The 17,579-nt window shown below is 38.7% G+C and overlaps 1 pseudogene; it reads right to left on the minus strand.

Moving 5' to 3' along the window:
* The window catches only part of LOC121331184, a 52,028-nt pseudogene that overhangs the window by 16,578 nt on the left and 17,871 nt on the right, over positions 1-17,579 (minus strand).

The raw sequence follows: 17,579 nt of genomic DNA on the forward strand, positions 1-17,579 counted from the left end.
TTTATGGTAACAGCGTCCTGGGAGACAGTCAACATGGTTTTAGGAAAGGGAGATCTTGTCTAACTAACTTGCTTGATTTTTTTTGAGGATGCAACATCGATAATGGATAATTGCAAAGCATATGACATGGTTTATTTAGATTTCCAGAAAGCTTTTGACAAAGTCCCGCACAAAAGATTAATTCTCAAACTGAACGCAGTTGGGATTCAAGGAAACACATGTACATGGATTAGGGAGTGGTTAACATGTAGAAAACAGAAAGTACTGATTAGAGGAAAAACCTCAGAATGGAGTGTGGTAACCAGTGGTGTACCACAGGGATCAGTATTAGGTCCTCTGCTATTCCTAATCTACATTAATGATTTAGATTCTGGTATAGTAAGCAAACTTGTTAAATTTGCAGACGACACAAAAGTAGGAGGAGTGGCAAACACTGTTGCAGCAGCAAAGGTCATTCAAAATGATCTAGACAATATTCAGAACTGGGCAGACACATGGCAAATGACATTTAATAGAGAAAAGTGTAAGGTACTGCACGCAGGAAATAAAAATGTACATTATAAATATCATATGGGAGATACTGAAATTGGAGAAGGAATCTTTGAAAAAGACCTAGGAGTTTTTGTTGACTCAGAAATGTCTTCATCTAGACAATGTGGGGAAGCTATAAAAAAGGCTAACAAGATGCTTGGATACATTGTGAAAAGTGTTGAATTTAAATCAAGGGAAGTAATGTTAAAACTGTACAATGCACTAGTAAGACCTCATCTTGAATATTGTGTGCAGTTCTGGTCACCTCGCTATAAAAAAGATATTGCTGCTCTAGAAAGAGTGCAAAGAAGAGCGACCAGAATTATTCCGGGCTTAAAAGGCATGTCATATGCAGACAGGCTAAAAGAATTGAATCTGTTCAGTCTTGAACAAACAAGACTACGTGGCGACCTAATTCAAGCATTCAAAATTCTAAAAGGTATTGACAGTGTCGACCCAAGGGACTTTTTCAGCCTGAAAAAAGAAACAAGGACCAGGGGTCACAAATGGGGATTAGACAACGGGGCATTCAGAACAGAAAATAGGAGAAACTTTTTTACACAGAGAATCGTGAGGGTCTGGAATCAACTCCCCAGTAATGTTGTTGAAGCTGATACCCTGGGATCCTTCAAGAAGCTGCTTGATGAGATTCTGGGATCAATAAGCTACTAACAACCAAACGAGCAAGATGGGCCGAATGGCCTCCTCTCATTTGTAAACTTTCTTATGTTCTTATGTTCTTATATCAAGAGCTCTGCATAACACTGGCCTGTATGGGAGGGTGGCAAGAAAGAAGCCGTTACTCAAAAAGTACTATCTGAAAGCACTTCTGGAATTTGCCAGAAAGCATGAGAGTGACCCAGCTGCGATGTAGGAAAAGGTTTTGTGGTCAGATGAGACCAAGATAGAGCTTTTTGGCCAAAACTCAAAGTGCTATGTGTGGCGCAAACCTAACACTGCCCATGCCTCAAGACACACCATCCTTACAGTATGTAAGGTAAGTATGGTGGTGGCAGAATCATGCTGTGGGGATGCTTCTCATCAGCAGGGACTGGGCATCTTGTTACAATTGAAGGAAGAATGGATGGAGCAAAATACAGGAAAATACTGGAAGAGAATCTGCTTCAGTCCGCTAAAAAACTGAAGCTTGGGAGGAATTTCACCTTTCAGCAGGACAATGATCCCAAGCACAAGGACAAAGCAACACTGGAGTGACTCAAGAACAAAAAGGTGAATGTCCTACAGTGGCCCAGTCCTGATCTCAATCCTATTGAGAATCTGTGGCACTATTTGAAAATTGCGGTCCACAAGCGTTGTCCAACCAACCTGAACAACCTGTAGCAAATCTGCCAAGAATGGGCTCTACCAAATATTAATGTGTGGGGGTTGAATACTTATGCAAGCAAGATATTTCAGAACGAAATTTTAATGTACCATTTGTAATCCAGTAATATGAGAGAATTGGTCAGAGGTCTGAATACTTTTGCAAGGCACTGTAGAGATGCACGCACGCACGCAACCATGAAAGTGTATTTGCCCCTGTCTGATTTTAGGCATTTTTGCATGTTTTTGAAACTGAATGTTATCAGATCTTCAACCAAAATCTAATATTAGATAAAAGGGACCCTGAGTGAACAAAACACAAAATGTTGATACTTATTTCATTTATTTAAGAAAGTTAAGCAACACCCAATGCCCCCCTTTAGACTCAATAACTGTTTAGCCACCTTTAGCAGCGATAACTGCAACCAAACGCTTCCTGCAGTTATTGATTAGTCTCTCACAGCGCCGTGGAGGAATTTTGGCCACTCCTTCATGCAGAACTGCTTCAACTCTGTGACATTTGTGGGTTTTCGAGCACAAACTGCTCGATTTAGGTCCTGCGACAACATCCCAATGGGGTTTCAGTCTGTACTTTGACTAGGCCATTCCAAAACTTTAAATTTGTTGAACCATTCTGACGTAGACTTGCTTGTTTGTTTCGGATCATTGTCTTGCTGCATGGACAGATGGCCTGACATTCTCCTGTAGAATTCTCTGCTACAGAGCAGAATTCATGGTTCCTTCAATGATGGCAAGTCTTCTAGGTCCTGATGCAGCAAAGCATCCCCAAATCATGCGACTACCACCACCATGCTTGACCGCTGGTATGAGGTTCTTACTGTGGAATGCAGTGTTTGGTTTTCGCCAGACATAACGGGGCCCATGTTGGCAAAAAAATTCCACTTTTGACTTATCTGTCCATAGAACATTGTTCCTGAACTCTTGAGGATCATCCAGGTGCTTTTTGGCAAACTTGAGACGAGCATTCATGTTCTTCTTAGTGAGCACTGGTTTCCGCCTTGCTACTCTGCCATGAATCCCATTTTTGCCCAGCGTCTTTCCAATGGTGGAGTCATGAACACTGACCTTAGTCAAGGTGAAAGAGACCTGCCGATCCCTGGATGTTGTTCTAGGGTTCTTTGTGACTTCCTGGACGATTTTATGCCTTGCTCTTGGAAAGATTTTAGCAGGATGGCCACTCCACTACTGTCCCAAACTTCCTCCATTTGGACAATATGGCTCTGACTGTGGTTTGGTGGAGCCCAGAGCCTTAGAAATGGCTTTGTAACCCTTTCCAGACTGATAGGCATCAACACCTTTTTTCCAGAGGTCTTCAGGAATTTCTTTTAATCGTGGCATGATGTGCCTCTACAACCTGTGTGCTGACAACTTCACTCTGATGGTAAGGGCCAAAGTTAGTCAGATTTATATTGGGCAGGGCTGGCCCAAATCAGGCCTGATTGTTAACCAAAGTATTCAAACAGCTGATCCTAATTATCCCTTTAATTGGGTTGAGTTAACTAGGGGGGCAATAACTTTCACACATGAAGATTGCATATTTGATTACCTTGCACACCAAACAAATGAAAGAAGCACCAAACTTTGGTGTCATTTTTACTCTCAGACTCCCGCTATATACTACTACAACCCACAAAAAGATCTGACCAAATTCAATGTGAAAAATGTGCAAAAATGCAGAAAATCAGACAGGGGGCAAAAACTTTTTCACGGCACTGTGCGTATATATATGCGCACAGTGTATATATATATATATATTTTTTTGTCACCGTATTGTCATAACTATAAACACGGAAATGGTGCCCTGTGCCAGGCACAGTAAGCAACTTAGAAAAGTAGCTGCACCTTAGAACCGACGAGGGTTGTGGTGGCATCCATGGTGGAGGTGATTAAAGACACGAATCGCTCCTGGTTCAGTTCTTGCACCTCACTGTAGAACTGGGCCAGCCAGTGAGAGTAGGCTTGCAGGGCTGCCAGGGATTGGGCATGGCTTTAACACAGAGGGGCAGTCACTCTTCACTTCCTACAAACTAGTGCAGTATCCCAAACATATTTCCAAAAATGACACGGTTATGTTAATACCTACATGGAGGGCTAAACTATTTTAAAGTACTTGTTCTCCTGTTCAGTCAGAATATCCTTTATTACCATAAAGAACACTGTAGAAGTTGACTTTTAAGGCCGCCACAAAAATGCCTAAAAAGGGGGGGAGTGACTAATACACGGGTGTGACATATGCGGCAGTGTGTAATATTAAATTACTGTACCAGCGTCACAATGAGATTACTACAGCCACAATGATTATGGCTCACACAAACTTAACTGTTAACAATGTGATTATTTGTTCAAGATCTGCAGCATTTAGGTCATGCTGTAGGTAGAAACACTAAACCACTGTTCTAATTAAAAGTTTTAATTGGCTACTCTCAATACCCTTAGTCATACTGAATGTTAAACATAAGCTTTCAGACTCTTGACCAGCGTTCCCTCTAAAGCTAAAATGGGTGCATTTTTCGCAATAACTGGCAACAACCTACGCACTGAGTTTACTAACTTTCAGTTAATAAAGGGCAACCTTACTGCTCAGCGATATATTGACTGAGTCCTTGAAGCAACAAGAGTCGATTTTCCATCAGGACAACATAAGATCGCACAGTGCTAGGATTACAATTGCACAACTTCAAGAAAACAAAGTCAAGGTTTCCTGATCTGACTCCTGACCTGAGTCCAATTGAATATCTGTGGGACCAAATTGCCAGTGCCATCCACAGGAGACAACCGTGACCAGCCAATCTTCACCAGCTGACTGCAGCTACACAGGTAGAGTGGCCGAACATCCCACAGCAGTCTATCCAGAGGCTGGTCACGTCTACGTGTAAACGCTGCCAGGATTGTGTTAATGCTCAGGGAGGTCATACCTGATACTAACTTTGTAATGTTTTCATTTTGACGGTGTGATGAAACGATTTTTCAATAGTACAATATATCGTGATAAATTGTAACGTTAACATTTTTTAATTATTCGATAATCGTAGAAAACGAATATCGAATAACTAGCATCTGATTACTGGTCCCATCCTACCAGTTTTGAAAATTCTTTGTTAGTTCAGCCCTCTGTGTATTCACTGTGCAAAAAAAAAAAACAAAAAAAAACACGTGCAGCCTTGTATCCAGAGCAGGATGACAGGCTTATATTCCTGGCAAACAGCCTGTAAATAAATTGTGCACATTGAAAAAACAAAAATGACTGCATACAGTTTGTGCTGCTTAGGAGTTTCAAAATGAACTCTTATATAATGAATATTTAACAATATTCAATAACGTTAAAAATAAATAAATAAATGATCAGTGATGTTAAATGTAATTTTGGAGTAAGGATCAGCGGGTATGCAATTTGTGGTAAGTAAATCAATTTTTTTATTATTATTATTATTATTATTATTATTATTATTATTATTATTATTATTATTTTAGGCCAGGATTTCTGCATTGTGCGCTTCACAGATAGTGAAGGTTAGGTGGTACAGTATTAACAAGATGCAATGCATGATGCTGCAGCTGAATTAAAAAAAACATTTTTCGTAAACTCGTATCTAGTTTATATAGTGGTAATCTGTTTGGAATAAATATTTTAGTAACACTCCTGTAGTATGTAAACTTGCTAGGCTTGTTGCGAATGCTGTGTGTTTTTGTTTTTTTTATTATTTATTTTTTTCTTTTGACACTACCAAGGCGTAATTACCCCTCGCATCCAATTGTTGTGCACAAGCTCAAACTTAACTGCAATGATAGTGAAATTATAACGTCACGGGGAGAGGAATGCACCGAAAGTCTATGGTGCAAATCATCAATATTTACTAGAACGATTATATTTGTGCGCCCAATTAATCGCTTGCTATTTTGACACTTAACAGCACTAGTGGGTACTTTGATTACAAAAAAAATATGTAGCGGGGAAATACAGTCCCATAGGATGTACATCCAATCAGCAGAATGTGGCAAAAGCACAACAATGAAAGCAGGAACAACTTCAAAACATGCCCTTCTGTACTTAGCACCTGGTGGAGTTAAAACAACATCACCAGAAAACAAGCAAGGTCACTTTAATAACTTTTTTTTTTTTTTCCCAGTGCGGCACCCTCCCTATACTGTCCTCTGTTCCACCCTCAATTATCAGTATATAATTAAAATACGTCCATTAAATTGTACACATTATAAGCTATTATGTCACCAAAAAAACAGGCTACCTTGGGTAAAGTTGATAACAGTATTGAAATGTGTTTTCTTAAATTATAAATGAAATAATGACAAAAAAGGAATATGCATAAAGAACACCATGTCCATACTGCTCTATTCCATACTCTATACAGGTTGTATGGTACAAAATTCATTCATTTTGCAGACTATTTGAAAAAAAAAAATTGAGAATTGCTAGCAGTATGTGTGTAAAGCAAGTACTTTAAATGTACTGAAAGAAATACAGATGCTTCATATTTTGTAATTATGTACTGTTTCTAAGTACATTTAAATAAATAGCATGTGTAAATAAAGCAGAAAAGTCCCATTTTGACAGACTTAAAGGTATTATTTTTTTGCAACTATTAACGATGTTAATATGAGGACAATTTCATTAAGATTATTTTCCCCCATTCTTGCTAGAATCTTGCTCTTTTTTTAAAGTCTGTAGCTTCCTTGTGTTGCAGAGCATATCCCACAGAGAAAAAAAGACAACTTGTTATTTTTTTTCTGTTTATTCAGTTAAAAAAGTAATTGAAAAACAACCGCTAGACTTTAAAAAAGAGCAAGATTCTAGCAAGAATGAAAAAAAAAAAAAAATGTATGCAGTGCCTATACAAAGTCTACACCCCCTTGAACTTTTTTCACATTTTGTTGCATCAGTGTCTCAGAGTTTCATGCATTTAAATGAGGATTTTCTTCCCCCACTTATCTACACACCATACTCCACACTGTTAAGGGGGGAAAAAAGTTTTTATTGAGAAAATAATTATATATTAAATACAAAATTGAAGGATCATAACTGGATAAGTCTCCACCCCCTCCTGAGTTAATACTTAGTGAAAGCACTTTTGGCAGCAATTACAGCTATGAGTCTGCTGGGATAGGTCTCTACCAACTTTGCACATCTAAATTTGGCAATATTGGACCATTCTTCTTCAAAAAACTGTTCAAGCTCTGTCAAGTTCCCTGGGGAGCGTTGATGGACAGGAATCTTCAAGTCATGCCACAAATTTTCGATTGGATTTAGGGTCGGGGCTCTGACTGGGCCACTCAAGGACATTTACCTTTTTGTTCTTAGCCATGCCAGTGTAGCTTTGGCTGTGTGCTTTGGGTCGTTTGTCATGCTGAAAGGTGAACTTCCGTCCCAGTTTCAGCTTTCTTGCAGAGGGCAGCAGGTTTTCCCTCAAGGACTTCTTGCCACCCTACCATACAGGCCAGATTTGTGGATTGGTTGGGATATTGTTGTCACATGCACACTTAGACCAGTCTTGGCCATAAAAACCTGTAGCTCTTGCAATGTTGCCATTGGCCTCTTGGTAGCCTCTCTGATCAGTCTCCTTCTTGCTCAGTCATCCAGTTTGGAGGGACGGCCTGATCTAGACAGGGTCTTGGTGGTGCCATACACCTTCCACTTCTTAAGCATCTTGACCGTGCTCCAAGGGATATTCAATATTTTTTTATTCCCAACCCCTGATCCGTGCCTTTCAACAACTTTGTCCATGAGTTCATTTGAAAGCGCCTTGGTACTTATGGTTGAGTCTTTGCTTTGAAATGCACTACCCAACAGAGGGAACCTACAGGAACTGATAAATGTATCCTGAGATCATGTGAATCACTACAATTTAACACAGGTGGAGGACACTTAAGTTGGTGTGTGATTTTGAAGGAGATTGGTTACAACTGAGCTAATTTAGAATTGATATTACAACGGGGTGGACACTTATCCAACCAAGGCATTTAAATTTTTATTTTTAATTAATTTTCTATAAATTTCTAGAATTTTTTTTTCACTTGGAAGTTGTGGGGTAGGATGTGTAAATAAAAAAAAAAAACTATTTTAATGAATTTTAATTGCAGGCTAAGACAACAAAAGGTGAAAATTTTGAGAGGGGGCGTAGACTTTCTATAGGCACTGTATATTCAGCCACTGACTCATTGTGTAACTCTGAGCAAGTCACCTCCTTGTGCTCCGTCTTTTGGGTGAGATGTTGTTGTAAGTGACTCTGCAGCTGATGCATAGTTCACACACCCTAGTCTCGTATCTTGTAAGCGCTTTGTGATGATGATCTTGATAAAAATATATTACATATTTCCATACTTTTTCCAGCCCTTTAAGGAAAATGTATATTTTCCATACTTTTTCCAGACCTGGAAAAGGAGTTCTCAAAATCCCACACTTTCTAAACTGCATACAAACCCTGTGTATACATTTAAAATAAGCTCCAGCATGATTTGTTCATGGCTTGAATCACAATCTATTTGGTTAACCACTGCCAGATCGTTCTTGGAATATGTACCAGCGTCAGATCAAGTTCTGCTCATAAACAGAAGGAAGATGGTGTGACTGCAGCTCAGTTGGGTACTCACACATCAACGAGGTCTGGCTTAAGCACAGTTGGCACAGCAGTTTCTAAATTGTACAGACTAATCCGAGAGGCGTAGCACGTCACCTCCACCAGCCTAGTGGAGAAAATTTTTTTAAAAAGAGAACACATTCAGACACCTACAAGAAACAGCATGTACTGTATCACTCATTATTAGGCATCTGCCAAAGAGAATTCTATCAGTTTTTATTTATTTATTTATTTATTTATTTATTTAAAAGCCTTCTTCCAAATTGTTATTTTGTTATACCAAATCATTTTTTTTTTTTAGAAAGAACAACTTGCCTAAATGTATAATTCTGCTATCTGGTGACTACTAGTGGCACTTAAGGGAATGATTCTGACAGCAACTGGCTGAGAGAGAACAATACCAGCTTCTCAGACCTCACTGAGATTAGTCTTTTTCATAAAGAAAGGCCTTCAAGCTGGTCTTGGCAGTTAAAGCATGAAAATGGGAGATAACTTTTTCTGACACTCTTATACCAGGGCCTGGAACCACCTTACTAGGTGGCTTAAAATCCAGGGTAAATAAAACAAAACATGACATATGAGGCTATAATTCTATCTCCGAGTTCCTGCACGGAAATTATATTATTAGTATACACAATTGGGTGTAGCTAATTAAGAGAGAAACAAAATCACCTTTCCACCACACTGAGTGCGTCATTGAAGCGGGCAGCGAACACGTCTGCGATGAAGTATTCTGCCAGCCTCCCCACAGCCTGCAGCAAGGAGCTCAGATCTCGCAGAGAGCAGTGCAGCCGCCGGCAGTCATTCTCTGCAGCGATGTTCAGCCTCCGTGCTGCAGGGAGAGACAAAAACATTTTACTGCTGGGCCCCAACACTGTATTTATAAAGGGATTGGCAATCAATCACTATTGAGGTTTAAAACCAAGTGCAAAACCAGCACCTTTTACATTAGGTTAGGTCATAGCAACAAGGTAGTAAAATGATCAATACTGTATCGATTCCTAGTCAAAGCTTTACTGTATGATGATTCAGATCCATGTCTGTCTGCATATATAGACATGTACTATTTTAGATTAAATTCCCTTTTTATATAGCAAAAAAAAACACCTGGCATTGGGGATTATAAAACTTCCTTAAGATTTATGCCGCACCTGTGCCGGATGTGACAATGAACTGCTGTAGCTCCAGGTACACATCCAGGTTTTCTTGCAGCACAGGGAACTGAAAGAGGAAAGACAGGGATGAGAACCAGGACACAAACATGCTGTAGACTTTGTGATAACAAAGAACTGTCAGATAAATCAATCCTAAAATTGTGTGTTTAAGAATCTCCACCCAGGCTGGTTTGCATGTGAACATCCTTCATCTTGTTTAGCAGCTAGGTATAGGTATACTTCACTTTCATACCTGATTTTCATTAAGTTTATTCTGCTAGTATTCCACCCTTAGGACTTCCAGGAGAATTAGAAAAATAGACAGCAGTGACTTTCAGTAACTTCACACCCACAATTTCCATGTGACAAACACACCTCTCAAGGTTCACTGATATGTACATTTCTTTGCAAATTGTAGTCCTGATTTACTTTTCCATTTAAAAGTTATGTCTACATCCTTGTTTGAATGAAGAAATATATGATTTATATATTTATATGAAATATATTTACCAGTGTGGAGAAGGCATGCGAGGGAAGCAGCTCCATGACCTTGGCCACGACCTCCAGACTCTGCCTCAGATAGTGCTGCCACTCTGTCTGTTGCTGTATAGGCGAAGGGAAATTAAATGAAAAGGAGCCATGAGAAAAACCTGCACAGCGTTGCGGATTTATACTATAAAATGACAGTTTGAGCACAGCACAAACTAAACAAACGCAAATCCTCATCTTGATTGTAGATACTTGGGTTACTCAATTATTAGACTAAACGTACTTTACAAAATGAATGATTCATTTTAGAACTACTAACGAGACATATCGGCACTTATTTTGAGTTTCTCTCTTATTCGCTCCAATAGCTTCTTTACACTCAGAAGCTTGACAGCAGATATTGGCACATATCAGGATTATGCCTTTACCAGGTGAGCCATTGTGGGAACAGTTTAGTGTTTTACTTCATTTAATACTGAAGGCAACTCATGTCTGTTTGAACATCTACCAGTTTGACCACTTAATAACCATTAAGATTCATTGCTAAACTATGCATATTGTCTCTACACATTGGATCGGGGGTCTCATGCTTACATCATCATCCAGTGTCTCGTCATCCAGCTCCTCCAGCTGGGCCTGGTTGTAGCGGAACTGGATCCGGTTCAGCACCTCCCTGAGCAACAGCACCAGTGCATCCTTGTACCTGGGGGGCAGACACGGCACAGTAAAGGCTCTCCTTCGAATGGAGTAGCCTCTCCAATATCACCCCAAAAATATCATCAGTAGCAAGAATGCTCATAAGGGATGGTTATAGTGAACAAGCAGGATCAAGTGTCATCACAAACAATTCTCTAGATAAGAGAAACTATTCAATAACATTGTCCACTTTGGCAGCATTACTGAACAGGAATTTTTATTTTTCATATGGGGCAGTAGTTGGCGCAAATACGTTATTTGCAACCAGATCCTCGTTATTTAAGGACAATGTACAGCATGAACAAAGGTCCAGCTACAAGAAATTACTAGGAATGCTCCACCCAAATAGAGAATGCAGAACATTGCATTACATATCAAGCTTTTAAATGAAAAATACCGTGGTTAACTCGGTGTCTTGCTGCAAGACTACAGAGGACCTGTATAAGGAAGTGGCTGGGCACTTAGCTTGTAAAGACTCAGAATGCAGGAAGTGATAAGCGCAGTCACCAAAGAGAAGGGTGAGCTGCAGTGTTTATGGAGTCTCTGCCACCCCCCCCCCCCCCCCCCCCCCCGTTCTGCCCACAGTGTATCTAATTCTTACACAGCAGACTGAGGCCATGTGGCAGTGGTTAGAGCTTGTCATAGAAAGGAAACCCAAAATGCAAAGCAAAAATAAAGAATAATTATTACTTTGAAATGGACCAATACATTTTGTTGTATTTGTATATCATCTTGAATATTGTGTGCAGTTCTGGTCACCTCGCTATAAAAAAAAGATATTGCTGCTCTAGAAAGAGTGCAAAGAAGAGCAACCAGAATTATTCCGGGCTTAAAAGGCATGTCATATGCAGACAGGCTAAAAGAATTGAATCTGTTCAGTCTTGAACAAAGAAGACTACGTGGCGACCTAATTCAAGCATTCAAAATTCTAAAAGGTATTGACAGTGTCGACCCAAGGGACTTTTTCAGCCTGAAAAAAGAAACAAGGACCAGGGGTCACAAATGGAGTTTAGAAAAAGGGGCATTCAGAACAGAAAATAGGAGACACTTTTTTACACAGAGAATTGTGAGGGTCTGGAATCAATCCCCAGTAATGTTGTTGAAGCTGACAACCCTGGGATCCTTCAAGAAGCTGCTTGATGAGATTTTGGGATCATAAGCTACTAACAACCAAACGAGCAAATGGGCCGAATGGCCTCCTCTCGTTTGCTTTCTTATGTTCTTATGTTCTTATGTCTCTTTTGGTATTGGAAAACTGGCATTCTGGGACGCACCAGGCTTCAAGAAAGTGATGTGTATATTAAAACAGGTCATATATTTTCCTCATTTGAGAATCTTACCTATTTAAGACTGTGTCTCTGTCTGCCAACCGGCTCTTGATTTTAGTGGTCAGGTAGTCCAGGAAAATGGTCCAGATATCCAGGCAGGAGAAATAGCCTTCATGAGTGGGCTGCAAATACACAGCACAGCTGTATAGAAAAGGGCACTAAAATATCCCCTACCAATTTGTGATCACAAAGTCAATTCAGAATTGTGGAATTTTTTTCAAAGGTCAGGAATTTTGAAAGCCAATGTTGGTGACCCAGTTTAACAAAGGGCCACCCAGTAGCCATACCTGGTGAAAAGTGTATTTTAACAGAAGTGCCAAAAACTCCACGACTGGGAATTGTGAGTTCAACTCAATCCGTCTCAAATGGACACTCACAAAGAGAAGCAGGAAGTCTGTGAACTTCTCCATGTAGCTGCAGAGCAAAACATAGCAAGAGAAAAAAAGGAACAGATCAGAAACATACAAAAAAAAAGACACTTAGAATATTAATGAAAAAACAAGCTTAAATGCTTTTCTTTTTCAAACAAAGCTCTGTAATTGTGTACTTTAAAAACAATATGAACCAAGTTTACTCATTTCTGCTTAGCGGAACCAACTACGCTATGTAGGATAATTTGTGCCAAAATTAATAAATAAATAAATAAATAAATAAATAAATAAATAAAACAAAATAAATAAGTATTTCTCATTAGCGTCAACCACACTGAAAGGACGGGACAATACCGTTGGTGCGTTTGATTATCTACTAGCAGGTCTGCCAGATTTGAGTTGGCGTAGAATCGAGAAGCAGTAGTATTAATTTATCCACAATGGTGTTGATTGTGCAGCTTATACGTCTATGAAAGCACAATCTAATAAAAACAACCACTGTAGGTCTATACATGTGATTGACAGAATATGTGTAACTTAAGTCCAATTAAAAACAGTTAAGGAGAGCCTGGATTGTTTTTTCCACTGCAGAGACGAACTGTGCTACTGACGCACACGCAATGAAAGGCAGTTGTTATTAACTACTGTAATTAATTAATCAACTAAGTTTGCCAAAAGATGCACTAACAAATTGTGTTAAAAAATGAATAGACTAACGGTACAGCTGTATCTGGTATCGCTACATTTTGTAGATATATTTAGGCATTTCTTTATAAACCACAAATTTTACTGATTATATTTCAATTACTTCTGTCGAAGGGGAAAATTAGGGTTTGAAAAATATGATTTGCCAAGGAATCCCATTTAAGGATAGTTTGTTTTTTCTAGGAGTTTGTTTGGGTGCTAAAAAAAATAAATAAAAAGCTGTGCGAGTGTAACGAGAGTCGTAGTTATATGTATGGTGCAGCTGTACAGTATTTTGCTTGACTATTTTTGTAAATAAGTTCAGAATGGTTTTATTTTTGCTTTTTTTTTCTTTATTATTAATATAATAAAGGTCAAGGATGAGACAATTCTGTGTTTTTGTGTGTGCGAGTTAAGTGTACTGTACCTGTGGTTTATGTCCATTTACTTCAAATTGTCAGAAATTCAGGCATAAACTTTCTCATTTCTGACACGCGACTGCAGATCTTCCTGAACACTTCTATCTGTCCACAGAGAAACTAGAACCTACACTTCCTCAGCATCCCAAGGCTGACCTTGAACTGCAGCCCAGGCAGCCAAGCCAGCCCCACTTTCATTTAAATTTCACCTCAATGAGTTACAGATGACAGACTATTGCTGGAAACAGGAGCAGGACTTGGAAGACGTACTTCCACTTGGTTCCCGTTCCAGAAAGTCCTCAGCTTCTCTTAGCAGTTGTGGAATTGGTTTAGATATTTTTGAGAATATTATTACTGCTGCTGCTTCTTGATTCTATGCTAACTCAAGCTTGGTAGACCAGCTAGTAGGTAATCGAGTGCACCAATGGTATTGTCCTGCCCTTCCAGTGTGATTGATGCTAATGAAAAATACTAGAGTGAAATGATTGTGCCAAAATGAAAAATGAAATAAAATATTTATTTCTATTTCTATTTATTTATTTATTCACAAATTATCCTCCATACTACCCTGCACGTTCTGGGAAAATTAAAACTATGGCAGCAGTAATGGCGATTCCCGGAAGAATTAAATTTGGTATGGAACTGTTTTGGATTTTAGCCAGATGACAATGGCAACCTGGTTGAAGGCGGACAGCCAAAATGTATAAAGTGTTTTAAAGAAGTAAAAAACAAGGGATTGAAACATCTTTCAGAGACCCCACCTCTTTGCCACAGTTTTCTTTATTTTACTGTAGTTTCTTCAGTTTTTAGTTAAAGTGAATCCCCAGTGCGTATTACTTATAAAATAAAAAAGGCACAGCAAAGAGAACACATAAAACAGGAGTTCACCGATGCTTGTTTATTTCGTCATTAGTGCACTTGATACAAGCTCAAAAAAATACTTTGCAGACATGTGTCATTAAAACTACCGCATATCAAATGTTAGCAATGTTTTTATATTCTTTGGATTTTGTGTTAGTCCATATTTTATGTGCATGTAATGTGACAGCTGTGAAAATCTTGTTTTGAATTGCATGCATGAGCGGTGGAAAGACCAGAATGAATAGACTTCATTGCCAGCATATCAGTTTCCCTACAGATAACAGGATCAATGTGACGCTTCACCTGCAGAGGAAAGCACGGGACCTTTAGAAGCTTCCGAGTCACACTGCAAAAGTCCACCAATGCAGATGGCTGCAGGTTCAGCATGAATGCAATAAAAAGCACCTTACAGTTTACTATAGTAGCCAGAGTGGTTGTCTTTTGTTTAATTTACTTTCTTTGCAAGATTGTTAACAAACAAACAAATAAGCATGACAGAATTTTGTTCTAATAGTGTAAACGGAAGGCATCTACACAAGTTTTAGAAATGTAGCATTAAATATAATGGTTTACTTTGAATTTTTCACTACTGAATTGCGTATGTTGGCAGCGTTTTTAGTACTGTCAGAAGCAATTCTTCGTATAAACAATTTTATCTAAACTTTTAATTAAATTATTTGGAAGTGGCGATTTTCAAAATATCTAACACTATACAATTGTAAAATGACCGCAAAATGTTTAAAATGAAGGAATACTACTGTGTAGATGAATCAGGCTCTTCTAGTTTAGCATTTATACTTTGTGTTTACTTTCTAAAAGATGTATACAGTAATTTATGGATGTGTTATGCTGAACTAAGAAATGTTATAAACAAGGAGGTTGCCCATTTGACCCATCTTGCTCATTTGGTTGTTTATTGATCCAAGCAAGAACCTCAAGACATTTCTTGGAAGTAACTGTGTAAATCAGCTTCCACAACAGTGTTCTTCATTCCTTGCTCACACTTTTGGAGCACTTCTAAAAGATACCCCTGTACGTAAAACATCTGGCCTAGTTCTAAAAAGTCTGCTTCAAGGACAGTTTTTCTGTGTCATTTTGTTACAGTACCTTGCAAAAGTATTCAGACCCTTCCTATGATGTCCCATTTTGTGAAATGCACATTTTTCTTTAAACTTAATATTTTATTCAAAACTTGAATGCTCAAACTGAAGACTTCTAAGAGTAAGATCATTTACAGTAAATATCAGCAAAAACTAAAGAGAAAAAAATGGAATATGTTGATTGCATAAGTTTTCAGACCTGTCAACTCAATATTTGGTGGAAGCACCTTTGGTAGCAATTACAGCAGCAAGTGTTTTAGCCTAAGTCTCTACCAACTTTGCACACCGGCTTGGTGCAATTTGTGCCTTCTTCTTGGCAGACTTGCTCAAGCTCTCTCAAGTTGCTTGGGGATCGCTTATGGACAGCAGTTTTCAAGTCTTTCCATAGATTCTCAATAGGATTCAAGTCAGGACTGAATGGGCCACTCAAGAACATTCACTTTCTTATTCTTAAGCCACTCCAGTGTAGCTTTGGGCTTGTACTTTGGATCATTGTCCTGCTGAAAGGTGAATTTTCACCCCAGTTAAGTCTTTAACAGACTGAAACAGGTTTTGCTCTAGTATTTGCCTGAACTTTGCTCCATCTATTTTCCTTCAATCCTAACAAGCTTTCCAGTCCCTGCTGAGGAGAAGCATCCCCATAGCATGATGCTGCCACCACCATGCTTGACTGTAGGGATGGTGTTGACTGGGAGATGTGCTGTGTTGGGTCTGAACCAAACGTAATGCTTGGCATTTAAACCAAAAAGTTCAAATTTTGTCTGGTCTGACCACAACACCTTTTGCCACATTTTTGCAGGATCACTCAGGTGCTTTGTTGCAAACTTCATGCAAGCTTTGAGATGGCTTATTTTTAGTAACAGATTCCTTTTTGCCACCCTGCCATACAGGCTACTTTTGTGAAGTGTTCTGGATATTGTTGACTGATCTCTCCCATCTAAGCCACTGAACTCTGTAGCTCTTTCAAAGTTGTCAGTAGCTTCACAGTGGCATGCCTCACCAGTTAGCTCCTTGCCCGGCTGCTCAGTTTGTAGGGACGGGCTGATCTAGGCAGTGTCTGGGTGGAATAATGCACCTTCCATTTCTTGATGATTGAGTAGACTGTGCTTACAAGGATATTCAGAGACAGATATTTTTTTGTACCCTTCTCCTGATCTATGCTTTTCAATGACTTTATCCCTGACTTGCTTTGAAAGGTCCTTGGTCTTCATGGTTGAACCTTTGCTTGAAATTCACTATCTGACCAAGGAACCTCCCAGAGATGGGTGTTTTTATTCTTAAATCATGAGAACACTAATATTGCACACAAACAAAGGCCATTCAACTAATTGTGTGGCTCGTTAAGGTCATTTTGTGCACCTGAATTAAATTTAGGTTTGCCACAGCAAACGGTTTGAATACTTATGCAATCATGACTTTTCTATTTATTTCATATTAATTATACATTTATTTCTTTCTTTTTGTTTTTGCTTTGAATGTGTTGAGTAGGTTGTGTATATAACACATATTAATTCCTACTTCAAAGTGTCATGACTGCAAGCTTTAAAGCAACAAAATGTGAAAACTGAGGGTCTAAATGCTTTTGCAAGGCACTGTATATATAAGAATTAAAGAGATTCCTTGTAATTGAAGTATTTTAAGCTGTCAAATGCCACAGTTCTTGTTTTATATGTAAGAAATAAAGAAATTGGTGTATTTTACATTAAGTGTTGCTCTTTCTTACCAGTTTTATTAGAATTTTATAGTCAGTGTCAATGACTTTTGAATGCACTGGAACTTGTTTTCAGCTGGAAAAAAAATAAAATTGTATTCTATTATAAGTGCTGGGACGAACACAGGATTTTCATTTTGGGATATCACTCAATTTAAATATTTGTTTGTTTTCATAAAGTAATAAAAGCCATTAGATTGCTCAGAACGCAGGCAGAGACAGCATCGGGGGCCTGGCCTGTGTGTGTGTGCCTGTATTTTTACAGCAATACATTACAATATGTAACGTTAAAAGCAGAAAA

The sequence above is a fragment of the Polyodon spathula genome, chromosome 18 (assembly GCF_017654505.1).
Source record: "Polyodon spathula isolate WHYD16114869_AA chromosome 18, ASM1765450v1, whole genome shotgun sequence".
Taxonomy (NCBI): Eukaryota; Metazoa; Chordata; class Actinopteri; order Acipenseriformes; family Polyodontidae; genus Polyodon; species Polyodon spathula.